The sequence below is a fragment of the Pristis pectinata genome, chromosome 7 (assembly GCF_009764475.1).
Source record: "Pristis pectinata isolate sPriPec2 chromosome 7, sPriPec2.1.pri, whole genome shotgun sequence".
NCBI lineage: Eukaryota > Metazoa > Chordata > Chondrichthyes > Rhinopristiformes > Pristidae > Pristis > Pristis pectinata.
The window spans coordinates 9,538,708-9,557,452 of record NC_067411.1 but is presented as its reverse complement, the minus strand read 5'-3'; positions in this window follow the sequence as shown (position 1 = coordinate 9,557,452).

The window sequence follows — 18,745 nt, the reverse complement described above, 5'->3', positions numbered from 1 at the left end:
AATGCAACATCCCCATTGTCTCCTGGGAATCCCTGGATCATGATTGCTCAAAGTGGTTACAAAGCATTCCGGACATCAAATGAAGCTGATGTTGCAGTTGCAGTTGTATAGGTCATTGCTGAGGCCACATTTTGAGTACGGTGTACAGTTTCGGTCACCCTGTTATAGGAAAGACGTGGTTAAACTGGAAAGAGTGCAGTAAAGATTTACGAGGACGTTGCCAGGACTTGAGGGCCTGAGTTATAGGGAGAAGTTGACCAGGCCAGATCTTCATTCATTGGAATGTAGGAGAATGAGGGGCGACCTTATAGAAATGTTTAGTGCAGGACAACAACATCAAACCAGGAGCAAGGAGAAGCCCTGCGTAAATGGTGGAAGGAATGCACCACCTCACAAACGACCCACCCACCCACCTCCTGTCCCACATGTTACCTCGGAACCCGCAAGACTGGAGTAGAAGCAAGTCCTCCTCAATCCTGAGGGATCGTTGAAGAAGAGAAGCAGATAAAGAAGAAGCAGGAGGTTTGAGCATCAATGGAACTTCTCACTTTTGAAATAACTTTCTATAAGATATGGTTTGTAGAGAGTTGGACAGATCCTACAGCAGAGAAGTAGGCCATTTGACCCAGCAGTTAGTGTTTATGTTCTGAGAGCTTTGTCCCACCGCGGGAGGAAGCCAGCTTAGCACAAGCTTTATTCTTTTCTCCAATGTTTTTGTTTAATTCAGCTTCCATTTTAAGGGCTTCAAATGATTGTGGAACATTCTGTCAAACATCCTTAAGGCAATTAGAGATGGGCAATAAATGTTGGCACAGATTCATCGAGCCATAGAGAGGTACAGCGCAGAAACAGGCCCTTCAGCCCATTGATTCTGTATGGCTATCAGGCACCCATTTACACTAATCCTACTCTAATCCATTTTACTTTCCCCACATTCCCATCAACTCACCCAGGATTCTACCACTAGTGTTGCAAGAGATAGCTCCAATTGGACAGATACCTGGATGGGAAAGGCATAGAGAGATACGAGCCTAATGTGGGCAAGTGGGATTAGTGTGGATAAGTATCACGGCTGGCATGGATGAGGTGGGCTGAGAGGGCAATTTTCTGTGCTGTTTGATTCTATGTTTCCAGCAGTTGGTTCCAGATCATAATTGTTCTCTGCTTAAAAAGATTTCTTTCCCTCAAACGCCCCTTATATTTTCTGCCACTGGGACCTCAACTATCCATTGAGGGGAACAGCTTCTCTCTGTTCACCCTTTCTCAACCTGTCATGATCTTGTCCACCTCCATCAAATCTCCCCTCAACTTTCGTTGCTCCAGGGAGAAAAAAAATGAAGGGTCAGTCCGGATGAAGAGTCTCAACCTGAAACATCGGCTCTCCCTCTCGAATTGTCGGCATTTCCTTCCACAGATGCTGCCCGACCTGCTGAGTTTTTCCAGCATTCAACATCAATTGGTTTACTGGACAGGGAAGAATTCAGCCATGCAAAATCTTCACAGGTACATTCCCAGATGGATCAAACTTTCTCCACTTCATTGACATAATTCACACTCTTGATCACCTATGTTTTAAAAATCTTCACACACCCTGGTCTACATCTATTGTAACCCAAGATGTCACAGTAAATCCTTAAGCTTTTTGTCACCTGAGCTGGGTATGTAGATGTTATTGTGTAATAATGCAAAACAACAGTGATTTAATAGCTCAACCAAAGAACGTGCTTGCCTGTGGTGGACTGAGATCTTCATGTAGCTGCTGTGGAGTACAACATGCACTCAACTGGACTGAGAGACAAGGAAACACATCTTGATCATGAAGTTGGAATTTAACTGAAGTATGGTACCTTCACTGTGGCTGAGTTAACCATGTGATGCAGCATCTGATGTTGACAGTGAGCCATCCTCTCAACCTTAAAGTAACAATAAGAGTGAGGACACACGATCTTAGCATCCTCACTGGCCACAGGAGCAGTGCCAGATGATTGGAGGGTGGCAAATATTGTTCCTTTGTTCAAAAAAGGGAGTAGGGACAACCCTGAGAATTACAGACCAATGAGTCTTATTTCAGTGGTAGGCAAATTACTGGAGAAGATCCTTATAGACAGGATTTATGAGCATTTGGGGAAGAATAGGCTGATTAGGGACAGTCAGCATGGCTTTGTGAGGGACAGGTCGTGCCTCACAAGCCTGATTGAATTCTTTGAGGATGTGACAAAGCATATTGATGAAGGTAGAGCTGTGGATGTGGTGTACATGGATTTTAGTAAGGAGTTTGATAAGGTTCCTCATGGAAGGCACATTCAGAAAGTCAGGAGACATGGGATCCAGGGAAACTTGGCTGTGTAGATTCAAAATTGATTTGCCCATAAAAGACAGAAGGTCGTTGTAGATGGAGAGTATTTTGCCTGGAGGTCGGTGACCAGTGGTGTTCTGCAGGGATCTGTTCTGGGACCCCTGTGACTTTTATAAGTAACTTGGATGAAGATGTGAAAGGGTGGATTAGTAAGTTTGCTGATGATACAAAGGTTGGTGATGTAGTGGATAGTGTAGAAGGTTGCTGTAGATTACAACAGGATATTGATAGAATGCAGAGCTGGGCTGAGAAGTGGCAGATGGAGTTCAACCCAGATAAGTGTGAAGTGATACATGTTGGAAGGTTGAATTTGAAGGTAGAATACAAGGTTAATGGCAGGACTCTTAGCAGTGTGGAGGAATAGAGAAATCTTGGGCTCCACATCCACAGATCCCTCAAGGTTGCCACGCAGGTCGATAGGGTTGTTAAGAAGGCGTATGGAGTGTTGGCCTTCATTAGTCAGGGTATTGAGTTCAAGAGCTGCGAGGTAATGTTGCAGCTTTATAGAACTCTGGTTAGACCACACTTGGAGGATTGTGTTCAGTTCTGGTCACCTCATTATAGGAAGGATGTGGAAGCTTTAGAGAGGGTGCAGGATGCTGCCTGGATTGGAGAGCATGTCTTATGAGGATAGGTTGAGTGAGCTAGGGCTTTTCTCTTTGGAGAGAAGGTGGATGAGTGGTGACTTGATAGAGGTGTACAAGATGATAAGAGGCATAGATGGAGTGGACAGTCAGAGACTTTTTCCCAGGGTGACAATGGCTAACAAGAGGGGGCATAATTTTAAGGTGATTGGAGAAAGGTATAAGTGGGATGTAAGAGGTAAGTTCTTTACACAGAGAGTGGTGGGTGCGTGGAACGCACTGATGGCAGAGGTTGTGGGGGAAGATACATTAGGGACATTCAAGAGACTCTTAGATAGACACATGAATGACAGAAAAATGGAGGGCTATGTGGGAGAGAAGGGTTAGCTAGATCTTAGAGCAGGATAAAATGTCAGCACAACATTGTGGGCTGAAGGGCCTGTATTGTGTTGTAATGTTCTATGTTCTATGTAAAAGCCAATTACACTGTCAGCTCCATGTTAAATTTAAATTTAAATTTTAAATTTTATTTACAGCGTGGTAACAGGCCCTTCCGGCCCAACAAGTCCATGCTGCCCATTTTTTAAACCCGAATTAACCTACCCATACGTCTTTGGAATGTGGGAGGAAACTGGAGCACCCGGAAGAAACCCACGCAGACACGGGAGAACGTATAAACTCCTTACAGACAGCAACGGGAATCGAACCCTGACCGTGGATGTTGATTGAATCTGATTAGCAAAATTCACACTGATTGTTGTAAATTCACTAAAGATATTTGTCTAAATGGTATATAAATTCTTATCACATTGAACCTGTCACCTTGTCCCCTATTATAATTTAAAGCTAGGCTGTGATTGGAGGTTTAATTGTGTGTGGTTAACAGGGCATTGCAAAGGCAAATACTGACTGGATTCCTCATACATAGATGAATCATAGACAGGACAATTGAACAGTTCCTGCAGTGCAATCTATAAGATAAGCCGCAGTCTTGTGGCGGCCTCAAGATCAATCTTAAATTATCAGGCACTATTGAGAATCCGATGATCCATTAATCCTTTGCCATCATATCAGTTCCCTTGCTTCTGAGTCAGAACATCATTGTGGATTCAACTCCGACTCCAAGAATGTGTGTAGAAAATATAGAACAAGTTTTGGTGCAGTACAGGGGCAGGGCTGAATAATGGGAGGTGCCATCTTCTGAAAGAGATGCTAAGATGGATATAAAATGTCCCAAATTTCTGCACTATTTCCTGACCAGACTCTGGTTTTCCAATATAATTCAAATCGATTATATTGGATTAATTCCACTACAATCTTTTGTCAGGGATGTAATCACAATATCTTGTGTGCAGTCAGTTAATTGTTTACTGAAGGGTCTTTTTTTTCAGTGCCTCTCAGTACAGGAAGAAGATAGAGAGCCTAGTGGCATGGTGTCAAGACAACAATCTTTCCCTCAATGTCAGCAAAACAAAACAGCTACTCATTGACTTCAGGAGGTGGGGAGGAGGGCACACCACTGTCTGTATCAATGGTGCTAAGGTGGAGATGGTTGAGAGCTTCACGTTCCTAAGTGTAAACATCACCAACAATTTGTCTTGCTCCAGCCAGGTAAACGCTATGGCAAGGAAAGTACACCAGCACCTCACTTCCCCAGAAGACTAAGGAAATTTGGCATGTCCCTGATGACCCTCACCAATTTTTAAAGATGCTCCATAGAAAGCATCCTATCCAGATGCATCACAGCATGGTATGGCAACTGCTCTGCCCAAGACTGCAAGAAATTGCAGAGAGTTGTAAACACAGCCCAGTCCATCACGCAAACCAGCCTCCCCTCCATTGACTTACATTTACTGCTGTCTCGGGAAAGAAGCCAGCATAATCAGGGACCCCTCCCATCCCAGTCATTCTCCCTTCTTCTATCAGGCAGAAGATAGAAAAGGTACCACCAGGCTTAAGGACAGCTTCTATCCCGCTGTTATAAGACTGTTGAACTGATTTATTATACGATAAAGATGAACTCTTGATCTCCCAATCTACATAGTAATGGTCCTTACACTTTATTGGTAAATTAAATTGATAAATTGGTTTATTATTGCCACATGTACCGAGGTACAGTGAAAAACTTCGTTTTGCATGCCATCCAGACAGATCATTTCATCACATCAGTGCATCGAGGTAGTACAAGGGAAAGATTAAAAAGAGTAGAATGATTATAATCGAAGTAATGAATAGATCTGCAGAGAACAGTTTGTGAAGAGTCACCATGCTCCGACGCCGTTTGCCTGCACTGCACTTTCTCTGTAACTGTAACACTTTATTCTGCATTCTGTTATTTTTTTCCTTTTGTACTACCATGTTGTACTAATGTTTGGATGATCTGCCTGGATGGCACACAAACAAAAGCTTTTCACTGTATCTTGGTACATGTGACAATATTAAACCAATTACCAATATAATTCAAATAGATTATATTGGATTCATTCCACTGCATTCTTTCCCTGCACACAAGTAGCTTGTCTGGGATATAATTGCAATATCTTGTGTGAAATTGGTTAATTGATCTCTGAAGGGTTTTTGTTTCAGTGCTTCTCAACCTTTGCAAGAGTTTGTTTCTGTAAACATATTGGGACTTTTTATCTTCTATTGCCCAGAAATCACCCTCAGCCTGTGCCTGGACTGTGCTGTCTATTCTTGTGTGGTCCCAGGAATGGGCTCCTGTTGCCAATTTGGCTTCAGTGTTGTACTAGGGGTCAGAACAGTATTAAGGCTGTTTCAGCACAGACAGATGGCTGCTCTCACAGAATGGCCCTGACAGCTGGTTCGGCCCTGCCCTCCAGCCTCATCAGCTGTCAGTCATATATGTGATCAGTCAAGAAGTACACCGTCAAGTGGTGGGGATGGTAAAAATTGGTAGATTTTTTTTATTGTCACATCAGTATGCAAGACAGGCTTTTCACTGTACCTTGGTACAAGTGACAATAATAAACCAATAACAATACCACTTGTCTTGTATACTGTCTATACAGATCAATTCATTACAACAGTGCATTGAGGTAGCACAAGGTAAGATGATACAGGATGCAGAATAAAGTGTTACAGTTACAGAGAAAGTGCAGTGCAGACAGACAATAAGATGCAAGGTCATAATGAGGTAGATTGTAGAGTCAAGAGTCCATCTTATCATCCTAGAGAACTGTTTAATAGTCTTATAGCAGCAGGATAGAAGCTGTTCTTGAGCCTGGTGGTATGTGCTTTCAGGCTTTTGTATCTTCTGCCCAATAGGAGAGGGGAGAAGAGAAAATGTCCGGGGTGGGAGGGGTCTTTGATTATGTTGGCTGCTTTGCCGAGGCAGTGAGAAGTGTAGACAGAGCCCACAGAGGGGAGGCTGGTTTCCGTGATATGCTGAGCTGTGTCCACAACTCTCTGCAGTTTCTTGAGTCCCGGGCAGAGCAGTTGCCACACCAAGTTATGATGAATCCAGGTATGATGCTTTCTCTGATGCATCAATAAAAATTGATGAGGGTCAAAGGTGACATGCCAAATTTCTTTAGCCTCCTGAGGAAGTAGGATGACATCAGTCTGTAGGGTATGGGCTTTGTTCCAATAGGCCTGCAGGGAGACAAGGGTGTGCTTTAAAGTCTTTTGTTGGTGGGGCACTGTCAGGCAGTGGAGTTTGTTAAGGAGGATGTTTCCCTGCAAACATCAGTGCAAACTACTGTAGGAAGCCACTCAAACCATGTTGGTCTCAGTTCCCCAGATGTGATCACCATGGCTTCCCTGAAATGGATATCTACAACATTTCTGGAGCCAAAGCCTAACTCTTGAATGTTTCAATATCATTGAAGCAGCCTCATTCGATGTAACTTCAAGCTGCTCCATCCTGCCATGTCCAGAGCATTAACTGCATTGGCAGCTGCATGAAATGTCAGAAAAAAAGAGTACTGTTCTTAAAACTCTCTTCCCCATCCAAGCCACACATAAAACAGCAAGATAGCCCAATTTTTCTAAATCTATAAGCCTTTCAGATTTCAAAGCAGAACAGTCGCTAATGTTGTTTGCCTTTGATATCTTCCGATATTCTCTTCCCTGTAGTATATCACTGAAGGGTAGGGGTGTCCTTAATTTCTTTTGACATTTACTCTCCCAAACTGAACAAATCAGTAATAGAAAGTGAAATTCACTCTCGACCAGGGTGTGAGATATTTTAAACACTCAGCATTGTGGTGTACAGTGAGATAAGAGGCTGTCATGTTTGCTTCTGGATAGTTCATACACATTTAGTGCCACTTTCAAATATCTATCATTTAAAAAATCAAGAGTTTTTATTTCAGATTTCCAGCAACTGCAGTTTCCTTTGATTTTCAAAAATATTGGGCAGGGAAACATCGCCGCATTATAGGAAGCTTTAGAGAGGGTGCAGAGGAGATTTACCAGGATGTTGCCTGGATTGGAGAGCATGACTTATGAGGATAGGTTGAGTGAGCTAGGGCTTTTCTCTTTGGAGAGAACGAGGATGAGAGGTGACTTGATAGAGGTGAAGAAGATGATAAGAGGCACAGATCGAGTGGACAGTCAATGTTTCCCAGGGCGACAATGGCTAACACAAGGGGACATAATTTTAAGGTGATTGGAGGAAGATATAAGGGAGATGTCAGGGGTAAGTTTTTTACACAGAGAGTGGTGGGTGCATGGAACACACTGCCGGCAGAGGTTGTGGGGGTAGATACATTAGGGACATTTAAGACACTCTCAGGTGGCGACATGAATGATAGAGAAATGGAGGGCTATGTGGGAGGGAAGGGTTAGAGCAGGATAAAATGTCGGCACAACATTGTGGGCCGAAGGACTTGTACAGTGCTGTAATGTTCTAAGTTCTATTAAGACTTGACTTTATGGCTGTGGTGATCTTTCTCCATGTGCCTCTGTAATTTTAGTTGTTTAATGTTTTCATTTGCCTGGAGGAGACCTGATAGAAGCTTATGAAGTCATGAGAGGCATATATAAAGGGTAGACAGTCAGAATCTTTTTCCCGGGGTAGAAAAGTACTAAAGGACATGCATTTAAGTTGAGAGGGGGAAAGTTTTAAAGGAGATGTGCAGGTCAAGGTTTTTGCACAGGGAGTGGTGGGTGCCTGGAACAGGCTGCCAGGGGTGGTGGTGGAAGCAGATACGATAGTGGCGTTTAAAGGGAATTAGACACATGAATGTGCAGGGAGTGGAGGGATATGGATCATGTGCAGGCAGAAGAGATTTGGTGTAATTCAGCGTCGTGTTCGGTGCAGACATTGTGCAGCGAAGGGCCTGTTCCTGTGCTGGATTGTTCTATATTCTATGTTTTTTACTCCAGGTTTCAGCATCTGCAGTCTCTTGTGTCTCCATGGTTATTTTGGACACTTGTTTCTTCCTTTTTGTTTTTCATTATCAATACGGTTATATAGCACATGCTTCAGATAAAATATTGTCATTAACAATCATTGCCGTTTTAAGGCTGCTCTGTGTTAAGGATTTTGACCTGTGGTTGACTGATGTCCACGTTGTTGCAACATTGTTTACTGTGAAACTTGCCGGGAGCTGTCGGCCTCTGTGGAAAAAACCACAACAAGATTTTTCCCAGACTCTGTAAAATTTTCTTCATTAAGGTATCCCTGCTAGATTTCCAGCATCTTGGAGTGTAAAACAGAAGGAAACTGAGGCAGAATTCCATGTTGCCTTCCTAACAGCACTGTGGGAGCACTTTCACCAGGAGGACTGCATTGGTTCAAGAAGATGGCACATGACTACCTTCTCGAGGGTTATTTGGGAATAGTAGTAAATATTGTCTTTGCCACCCCAGGCACAAAAATTGAATAAAAATCATCCTTTTTTATTCTCCCTCATATCCAATGAACTTTTCCCAAGTTAGATCATGCTATTCCACATTAACTTGTGGGATCAACTTCCACATTCCTATAACTTTTCGGTAAATTAGCTTCTCCTATCAGCTCAGAACAGGACATCCATAAACAGCAATGAAATGTACACTCCCAAAATCTATAATCTCATGGTCTATCATATCCCTTACTCTACCATGACAAGTAAGCCATTCTGATGATAGAAGATATGCAGCAAAGGTCACCAACGTCATCCATGGGAAGGCCGGTTTATTGTATGGGCAAAGGAATTGGAATTGGAATTGGTTCATCGTCGTCCCATGTACCGAGATACAGTGAAAAGCCATTGCTTGTGTCCATTCTGAAAGATCATTCCAAAGATAAGTACATCAAGGTAGTAAAATGAATGCAGAATATGGTGTTATGATTACAGAGAAAGTGCAATGCAGGTAAACAAATAAAATGCATGGGCCACAATGAGGTAGATTGGGAGATCAAGGTGTTCATCCTTTAGCATTTGAGAGGTCCGGTCAAGAATCTGATGAGATGTCCTTGAGTCTGGTGGCACATGTTCTCAAGATTTTGCATCTTCTGCCTGATGGGCGGGGAGAAAAGAGAGAATGACCAGGTTTATGTAGACAGGGCCTTTACTCTATGCAGAATGAAAGGTGATCAGATTGAGATGTAGAAAATACTTACAGGACTTAACAGGGTAATGTAAAGATTATACTTCTTTTAGCTGACATGTCTAGAACCAAGAGTCACAGTCTCAAAATAAGGGACCAACCATTCAGGACTGAGATGAGAAGAATTGGAATTGGAATTAGAATTGTTTATATATTATTGTCACATGTACAGTACCGAGGTACAGTGAAAAACCTGTCTTGCATACCGTTCATACAAATCAATTCATTACACAGTGCATTGAGGTAGTATAAGGTAAAACAATACAGAATGCAGAATAAGGTGTAACAGATACAGAGAAAGTGCAGTGCAGGTAGACAATAAGGTGCAAGATCATAAAGAGGTAGATTGTGAGATCAAGAGTCCATCTTATCATGCTAAGGAACTGTTCAATGGTCTTATAAAATGGGATAGAAGCTGTCCTTGAGCCTGGTGCTACATGCTTTCAGGCTTTTTGTATCTTCTGCCTGATGGGAGAGGAGAGAAGAGATAACGTCCGGGGTGGATAGGGTCTTTGATTATGCTGGCTGCGTTCTGAGTCAGCGAGAAGTGTAAACAGAGTCCATGGAGGGGAAGCTGGTTTCCGTGATGCGCTGAGCTGTGTCCACAACTCTCTGCAGCTTCTTGTGGTCTTGGGGAGAGCAGTTGCTATACCAAGCTGTGACGCATCCAGATAGGATGCTTTCTATGGTGCATCGATAAAAGTTGGTGAGTGTCAAAGGGGACATGCCAAATTTCTTTCGCCTCCTGAGGAAGAGGAGGCACTGGTGAGTTTTCTTGGCCATGTGTCTATGTGGTTGGACCAGGACAGGCTATTGGTGACGTTCACTCCTAAGAACTTGAAGCTCTCAACCCTCTCGACCTCAGCACAGTTGACGTCGACAGGACCATGTGCACCGTCCACTTTCCTGAAGTCAATGACCAGCTCTTTTGTTTTGCTGACAGTGAGGGAAAGGGTGATGTCATGACACTATGACATTAAGCTATCTATTTCCTTCCTGTACTCCGCCATTACTTGAAATACGGCCCACTACGGTGATATCATCTGCAAACTTGTAGATGGAGTTGGAACAGAATTGACCACGCAGTCATGAGTGTATAGGGAGTAGAATAGGGGGCTGAGGACGCAGCCTTGTGGGGCACCAGTGTTGAGAATAATAGTGCCGGAGTTGTTGATCTCTATTCTTACTGACTGCAGTCTGTTGGTCATGAAGTCAAGGATCCAGTTGCAGAGAGATGTATAGAGTCCCAGGTCTAGGAGTTTGGTGAGTTTTCTTGAACTTATAGTATTGAAGGCAGAGCTGTAGTCAACAAACAATAATTTAACACTGAAGACATAATAGACTGCAGATACTGGAATCTGGAGCAAAAAATATTCTGTTGGAGTATCTCAGTAGGTCGAGCAGCATCTGTGGGAGGAATGGAATTGTCGATGTAGGATCTCGACCTAAGAAGTCATCAATTCCTTTCCCTTCAAAGATGCTGATTGACCTGGTGAGGTAAGAAGAAATTGTTTCACCTGAATGTATTGGATCTTTAGGATTTTCTGCCCAAGGGAAGATTAGTCACTGAGTATATTGGAGAAGTAGATTGATATTTATAGATCGAGAGTGACATTAATAGAAGAAAGTGGTAGAAGATCAGTATGATATTATTGAATGGTGGAGCAGGTATGAGGAGGTGAACAGCCTACTGCAGCATCTATTTCTCATGTGTCTTACATCCAACCATCTCCAGGTGATTCATCAATTACTTGCTTTCTATCAGAAGGTCGGATGTGAGGATAATCATGGAAACTTGCACAATGTTTGATTCCATTCACAACTCCTCAGCAAATGTAACGACCCATGCCAGACAACATTCCAAAAGCGGCAGGCATTTACCAACACCTGTGAGAGGGAGTATAACACCAACTCTTCATATTCAATAATACTAGCATCACCAACGCCTTTACCATCAACATGTTGAGGGTTTCACTAATGGCCAGAAAATTCAACTGGACCAACCACTAAGACACAAAGTAGAGTCCACAAATACCATCACGCACAATTCAAAGTCAAAGTCGAGTTTATTGTCACGTGCACAAATACATGTGTGCACAGGTGCAATGAAAATCTTCCTTGCAGCAGCATCACAGGCACATAGCATCAGATAAGTAGCATTCATAAGAAACACATAAACTGAACATATACACAATTTTTACAAGAAAAAGCACAAATAGAACAAAAAAAGTCAATTTTAGTGCAAAGTGGTCATAGTGTTGCCCAAAATATGTTCAATTTGCACTGCAAACAAAATTCTCAAAATAAATTATTCGGAATCATCAAACATTAACATGATTTTCCACTTGCAGTGCATGGCAAATATTTAATTTTCAGAATTTAGCTGGTGCTAGAAGATGCTTTTTTGGTTCAAAGCACTGCCTTTCAAGCTTCACTTACCACGTGAGTTACATTCCTCCAGTGAAGGCTTGTATGTTATCAATCAGTCCACTGTTGTCTTTAACTTAAAGATAACGATATCTGAAGCAAACATGTCTGTGAAAAGTATTGTTTTATATTTATCTGACACTGATTAATAGAACAAAAGACCAAAAAGTATTTCAGATATATCACAATCACATAAAACAATTACGGAACACAAAGGTATATAGATATGTGGACAAGAATCACAAAGGTAATAAACAAAGCAATGATAATCAATGCTATTGATCAATATTCATATTTATCATGCTCATCATTATCAATACAGTAATGGACCTCTGTAGATTAAATTGGATTACAGCCATAAACTGCCTTGGGTAAGAACCTGGTGAGTTGGAACAAGAAGAGTAATGGTTAAGTTACTGGGGTGATAACCACAAGTCTAGACTGTTGATCTATAGCTGTGAGTTCACATCCCACCACTGCTTGAGGGAATGTGAATTACAGCTGTTTAATAAATCTGAAATCAAACCCGTCTGTTTTACTGACGCCCCTCGGGAAGATCAATCATTCTCACCCAGTTATTGTTGACTCCATCCTCTGCCCTCTGGAGGGCCCTTAACTGCACTCTAAAGGGCCCAACAAGCCATACAATGAAAGGTTTCAGTTACGAAGAGAGAACTGTGTTTGTTTTCCATAGCATGGAAGGATGTTAAGGGGAAGCTGATAGAGGTGTACAACATTATGAGAGGCAGAGTTAGAGTGGAAAGTGAGAAACTTATCGCCATAAAGGAGATGTTTAAAATTAGAGGACATAGGTTGAAGGGGAGGAGTAAGAAGATTTGAAGGGACCTGAGGAAGAATTTCCTCACCCAGGAACTTCTGCAGATTTCTATATCAAGTAGAATACAGGGTTAATGGCAGGATTCATAGCAGTGTGGAGGAACAGAGGGATCTTGGGGTCCAAGTCCATAGATCCCTCAAGGTTGCCGCGCAAGTTGATAGGTTTGTTAAGAAGACGTATGGCATGTTGGCCTTCATTAGTCAGGGTATTGAGTTCATGGGCCATGAGGTAATGTTGCAGCTCTATAGAACTCTGTTTAGACCACACTTAGAATATTACGTTCAGTTCTGATCACCTCATTATAAGAAGGATGTGGAAGCTTTAGAAAGGGTGCAGAGGAGATTTACCAGAATGCTGCCTGAATTGGAGAACACATCTTATGAGATTAGGTTGAGCGAGCTAGAGCTTTTCTCTTTGGAGAGAAGGAGGATGAGAGGTGACTTGATAGAGGTGTACAAGATGATAAGAGGCATAGATCGAGTGGTCAGACAGAGACTTTTTCGCAGGGCGGAAGTGGCTAACACGAGGGAGCATAATTTTAAGGTGATTGGAGGAAAGTACAGGGGGGGGATATCAGAGGTATGTTTTTTACACAGAGAGTGGTGGGTGTGTGGAACGCACTGCCAGGGGTGCTGGTGGAGGCAGATGCGTTAGAGACATTTAAGACACTCTTAGATAGACACATGGATGATAGAAAAATGGAGGGGTATGTGGGAGGGAAAGGTTAGATTGATCTTAGAGTAGGCTAAAAAGTCGGCACAACATCATGGGCCAAAGGGCCTGTACAGTGGTGTAATGTTCTATGTTCTATATTCATGAACTCACTACCTGAGGAAGTGCTGGAGGCAGATACTCTCGGAACATTTAATAAGTATCTGGGCGAGCACTGTCATGGCCAAGGCACAGAAGACTATGGAACAAGAGCTGGTAAATGGGATCAGTATAGATGAGTACTTGACGGACATGGTGAGCTGAAGGGCCTGTTTTTGTGGTGTAGGACTCAAAGCCAATTAGCTCAGTGTCGAACTGGGAATGGACAGTAAATTCCAGCCTTTGCTGGTGATGTCCCACTAATGAATAAACTCAAGGAACAACACAGCCTGTGCAGGTTCTGCTAAACATTGTATTCTTATTCTGACAGACAGTTCCTGAAACTTTAAGGGAACAGAAGTTTGGAAGCAATGTACAATGTGGACTGCTACCGTGCGTTTAGTGACAAAGAAAACCATATTGTAGATACTGGATCTGCAGAGGGTAGTGGCAGGGCTTTTTGGAAACAAAGTGCAACATGCAACCACAATTATATTGTGTGTTCAGTGCATGTGGGGGAGAATGAATTTCTATCCTTTGCCTTGTTAGAAACAATCCAAACTTTAGGGAAAGGGACATCATGTCATTTACTTCCTCTGTTTGTCAATACTTCCATGGGCCCTACCATGCATGGTGTATGTCTTACCTTTATTAGATCTCCCAAAATGTTTATTTACTATTATTTATGCTAGTTGTGGAGTCTGGAACAAGGAAATACAGACCTTTCAGCAGTGAATTAAGGAAACACTTCTACATGGCGTTGGTGAATGTACTCCAGAATCAGAATCAGGTTTATTATCACTGACTTATACGATGTGAAATTTGTTGTTTTGTGGCAGCAGTACAGTGCAAAGACATAAAAATACTATAAATTACAAAAATAAATAAATAGTGCAAAAAAAAAGAAATAATGAGGTGGAGTTCATGAGTTCATGGGTTCAGAAATCTGATGGCGGGAGGGGAAGAAGCTGTTCCTGAATCATTGAGTTTGGATCTTCAGGCTCCTGTTCCTTCTCCCCAATGGTAGTAACGAGAAGAGGGAATCTTTCGATCCTGCGCATTGGAGCCTCCATACAGGCTGTGATGCAACCAGTCAGAATGCTCTCCATCGTACATCTATAGAAGTTTGCAAAAGTCTTTGGTGACATACTGAATCTCCTTAAACTCCTAACTAAGTAGAGCCACTGGTGAACCTTCTTCATGATTGCATCAATGTGTTGGGCCTAGATCCTCTGAGATGGAACTTTTTCTATCTATGTCTCTGTCCAAGTATCCTTTATCCATTGTAATTATACCTGAATCTACCACTTCTTCTGGTAGCTCATTCCATATACTCACCACCCTCTTCCTCCTCAGGTTCCCTTTAAATATTTTCATTTTCACCTTAAACCATGTCCTCTAGTTGTAGACTACCTTGGAAAAATGGCTGTGACCATCCACCTTATCTATGCCCCTCATGATTTTATATACTTCTATAAGGTCACCCCTCAGCCTCCAATGCTCCAGTGAAGACAATCCCAGCCTATCCAGTCTCTCCTTGTAACTCAAGCACTCCTGGTAACATCCTTGTGAATCTTTTCTGGACTCTTTCCAGCCTAATGACATTCTTCCCAAAGCCAGGCGACCAGAACTGCACACAACTTCTGAAAGTTTGGTGGCTAAGAAACTGATACCTATGACACCCCCTTAGTCACAGCCTGTCAACTGAGAAGGATGAATTTGTTTGGTAAATTGGTTTATTATCGTCCCATGTACCAAGGTACAGTGAAAAACTTTGTTTTGCATGCCATCCAAACAGATCTTTTCATTGCAACAGTGCACTGAGGTAGTATAAGGGAAAACAATAATAGAACGCAGAATAAAATGTTACAGTTACAGAGAAAGTGCAGTGCAGGCAGACAATAAGGTGCAAAGCCATAACAAGGTAGATTGTGAAGTCAAGAGCATCTTATTGTCGTAGGGGACTGTTCAATAGTCTTATAACAGCGGGATAGAAGCTGTCCTTGAGCCTGAGGGTATGTGCTTTCAGACTTTTGTATCTACTGCCCAATGGGAGGGGACTGTTCAATGACCAATTTTCAATCTATAGACGTTCCCAATTCCATATGCTCTAATCGTGTTAACCAACCTCTTATGTATAACCTTATCCAAACACACCACATCCATTGGTTCCCCCTTATCTTCTCCTCTAGTCACATCCTCAAAGAATTCCATCAGATTTTGCAAACCTGACTTTCCCTTCATAAGCCCATGTTAACTGTGTAATCCTTTTGGGTTGTTTTGTTGTTACATTTTTCTGTATAGATTGCAGCATTTTTCCACCCACATCCCAAAGATGTGCAGCAAAGTTTTAGAGGGATATGGGCCAAGTGTGGGGAAATGGAACAACATGGATGACATGAACAAGTTGGGCTGAAGAGCCTGTTTCCATGCTGTATAACTCTTATGACTAAGAACTCCATTTTCCCTATCACTGACATTGGGCTAACAGCTCAGTAGTTTCTTGTTTTCTTAGATAGTGCGGTCACATTTGCTTCCCTTTATTCCACAGAACCAATTGATGACCTTCAATGCAGTGCTCCTCTCCCCATAGATTCCTCCTAATCTACAGAACAGTTCTGTTGCTATTTCACATTTACAACCTGGTACAGCAGTTTTCTCTGAGGGAAACTTGTCTCAAATCTAATTTAGTATGACTGAATTCGCCATTACAACTCCAACCATGGAGAAGTACAGGGCTAATAATCTTCATTAAGCTGGAACTGGACTAGGTAAATAACCTTTAGTTTTGGACTTTTGCCTTCAGCTCTGTAGATATTGAGCAGTCTTGCATGAAAATGCTTGCCTTTTATTGTCACTGTGAACTGTAACCAGCTGAACATGCTTTTACTTCCTTTCCTTTAATCAGACATAAAGAACAATGATGAATGATTTATTCCTCACAGAATGAGTTTTAGAAGTCAATATTAAATAATTCAAATATTGTCTTTGGAAGACGGTCTGCCCTGAGGTTAGTTAACATGAGAGAATTCCAGTCACCACGCTTTGGGAAGGACATGAAAGTCGTTGGCAGGGTGAAGAGGTTTACTGGAACAGTTCCAGAGATGAGGGACTTCAGCTACAAGGTTAGACTGCAGAAAATGGGGTTATAGAGTTATTTGCAGGTTATAAATACAGCACAGAAATAAGCCCCGACTACTGATTCCATCAACCACACATTTGCATTTATCCCATTTTATTCTCCCCATATTCCCGTCAATTCTCCCCAGATTCTACCACTCATCGACACAATAGGAGCAACTTACAGAGGCTAATTAACCTACCAACCTGCAAATCTTTGGGATGTGATCTTACTCTGTACTGTTATTGTTATTGTTTTTACCTGTACTACCTCAATGCACTCTGTACTAACTCAACGTAACTGCACTGTGTAATGAATTGACCTGTACGATCGGTATGCAAGACAAGCTTTTCACTGTACCTCGGTACAAGTGACAATAATAAACCAATACCAATAAGTGTCTCCTCAGTTCACAGACAAGTGGGGACAGAAAATAAATGGTCCAGAAATGTCAATGAATAAACATAAGATACTGTAACTTCCTCTATACATAAAATTGCTGTTATGTATTTCAGCCCCTGAAATAATTAATCATAGTTTTGATGATTTTCAGAAGGCCTTTGCATTGCTCTGCATTTGGTCCACTGTCCTCTTGTATCAGATTCCATCTCCTTCAGCCCTTTGCCTCCTCCACCTATCGCCTCCCAGGTCCTCACATCATTCTCACTTCCCTCCCTCCCCCACCTACCTACCTTCCCCCCCCCTCACCTGGATTCACCTATCGTCTGCCGGCTCGTGCTCCTCACCCTCCCCCCACCCTCTTATTCTGATTTCTGCCCTCTTTCTTTCCAGTCCTGATGACCTGAAACATCAACTGTCCATTTCCCTCCATAGATGCTGCCCGACCTGCTGAGTTCCTCCAGCATTTCGTGTGTGTTGCTCCAGATTTCCAGCATCTGCAGAATCTCTTGTGTCTTGCATTACTACCTGTCATTTTTCACATCTTGTTCTCCACACTGGGAGCCCTTACTTTCCTTAAAACCTGTTGGCTCATTGCTGATGCATCAGGCACTCCATTCCTTGGGTGCAGATCTTGCGTGCTCATGTCTGTAGGTGATTGGTGAGGTGCAGAGTCTGCCTTCCACGTGTGGTCCTTCTGGACTTCCCACTGATAACAATAAACAAGAAACAAATCTGCTTCCCATTGTTGGCTGTGACCACCTCTGTCTCTCATGTCCTCTGGTTGCAGGGAGTCCCACCAAGATAATGCACTACATAACTCACCTTTACCTCTTCAACAGCACCTTCTCAACACACAGAGTTTCTATGACCCAGAAGTTCAAAGACAGCAGAGACAAGAACATGACAGCACTTTCCTGCTCTCTTCTAAGTAACACAATATCCTAACTTGGAGATTCCCACTGCTCAGATACAAGTGTTAGTTTATTGTCGTATATACCAGAGTGCAATGAAATTCCTTGCTTGTGTGAAGGTCACAGAGTAAACAGTGTACGTGGTAATATTAAATACAGCAATAAATACAGTGATTAGCACACAACAACAGAATGGTGCGAAGATTGTAGTGCAAAAAGAAATGCTAAAGTGACAATAAAGGAAGAGGTAGATTTAAGGGTTCGAGAATGCAGCAGCATCACCAGGAAGGGGGTGTGAAAGAGGTGATTGGTTCAGAAGTCCGATAGCAGTGGGGAAGAAGCTGTTCTTGAGTCTGGTCGTCTGGGCTTTCAAGCTCCTGTACCATCTCCCAGAAGGTAGAAGGGAACGGCTAGGGTGGCAGGTACCCTTGACTATTCTATTAGCCTTCCTGAAGCAATGCACTGTGCAGGCAGACTAGATGGAAGAAAGCGACGAGCTCTAATATTCTTAGAGAATTGTACAAAGCAATGCTCCACAAGCCGCAATGTGATAATGATCAGGTAACCTGATTCATGATATTGATTGAAAGTTAAGTATTGGCCAAGACACTGAGGAGAATTGTCCAGTCTTCTTCAAAAACCTGGGGAGCGGCCGGACAACTGTGACCGAAGCAGTGATAATGGAGCGGCCGGGACCCGCGTGAGGGAGTTTTGTGCCAGGACATCACCACGAAAAAG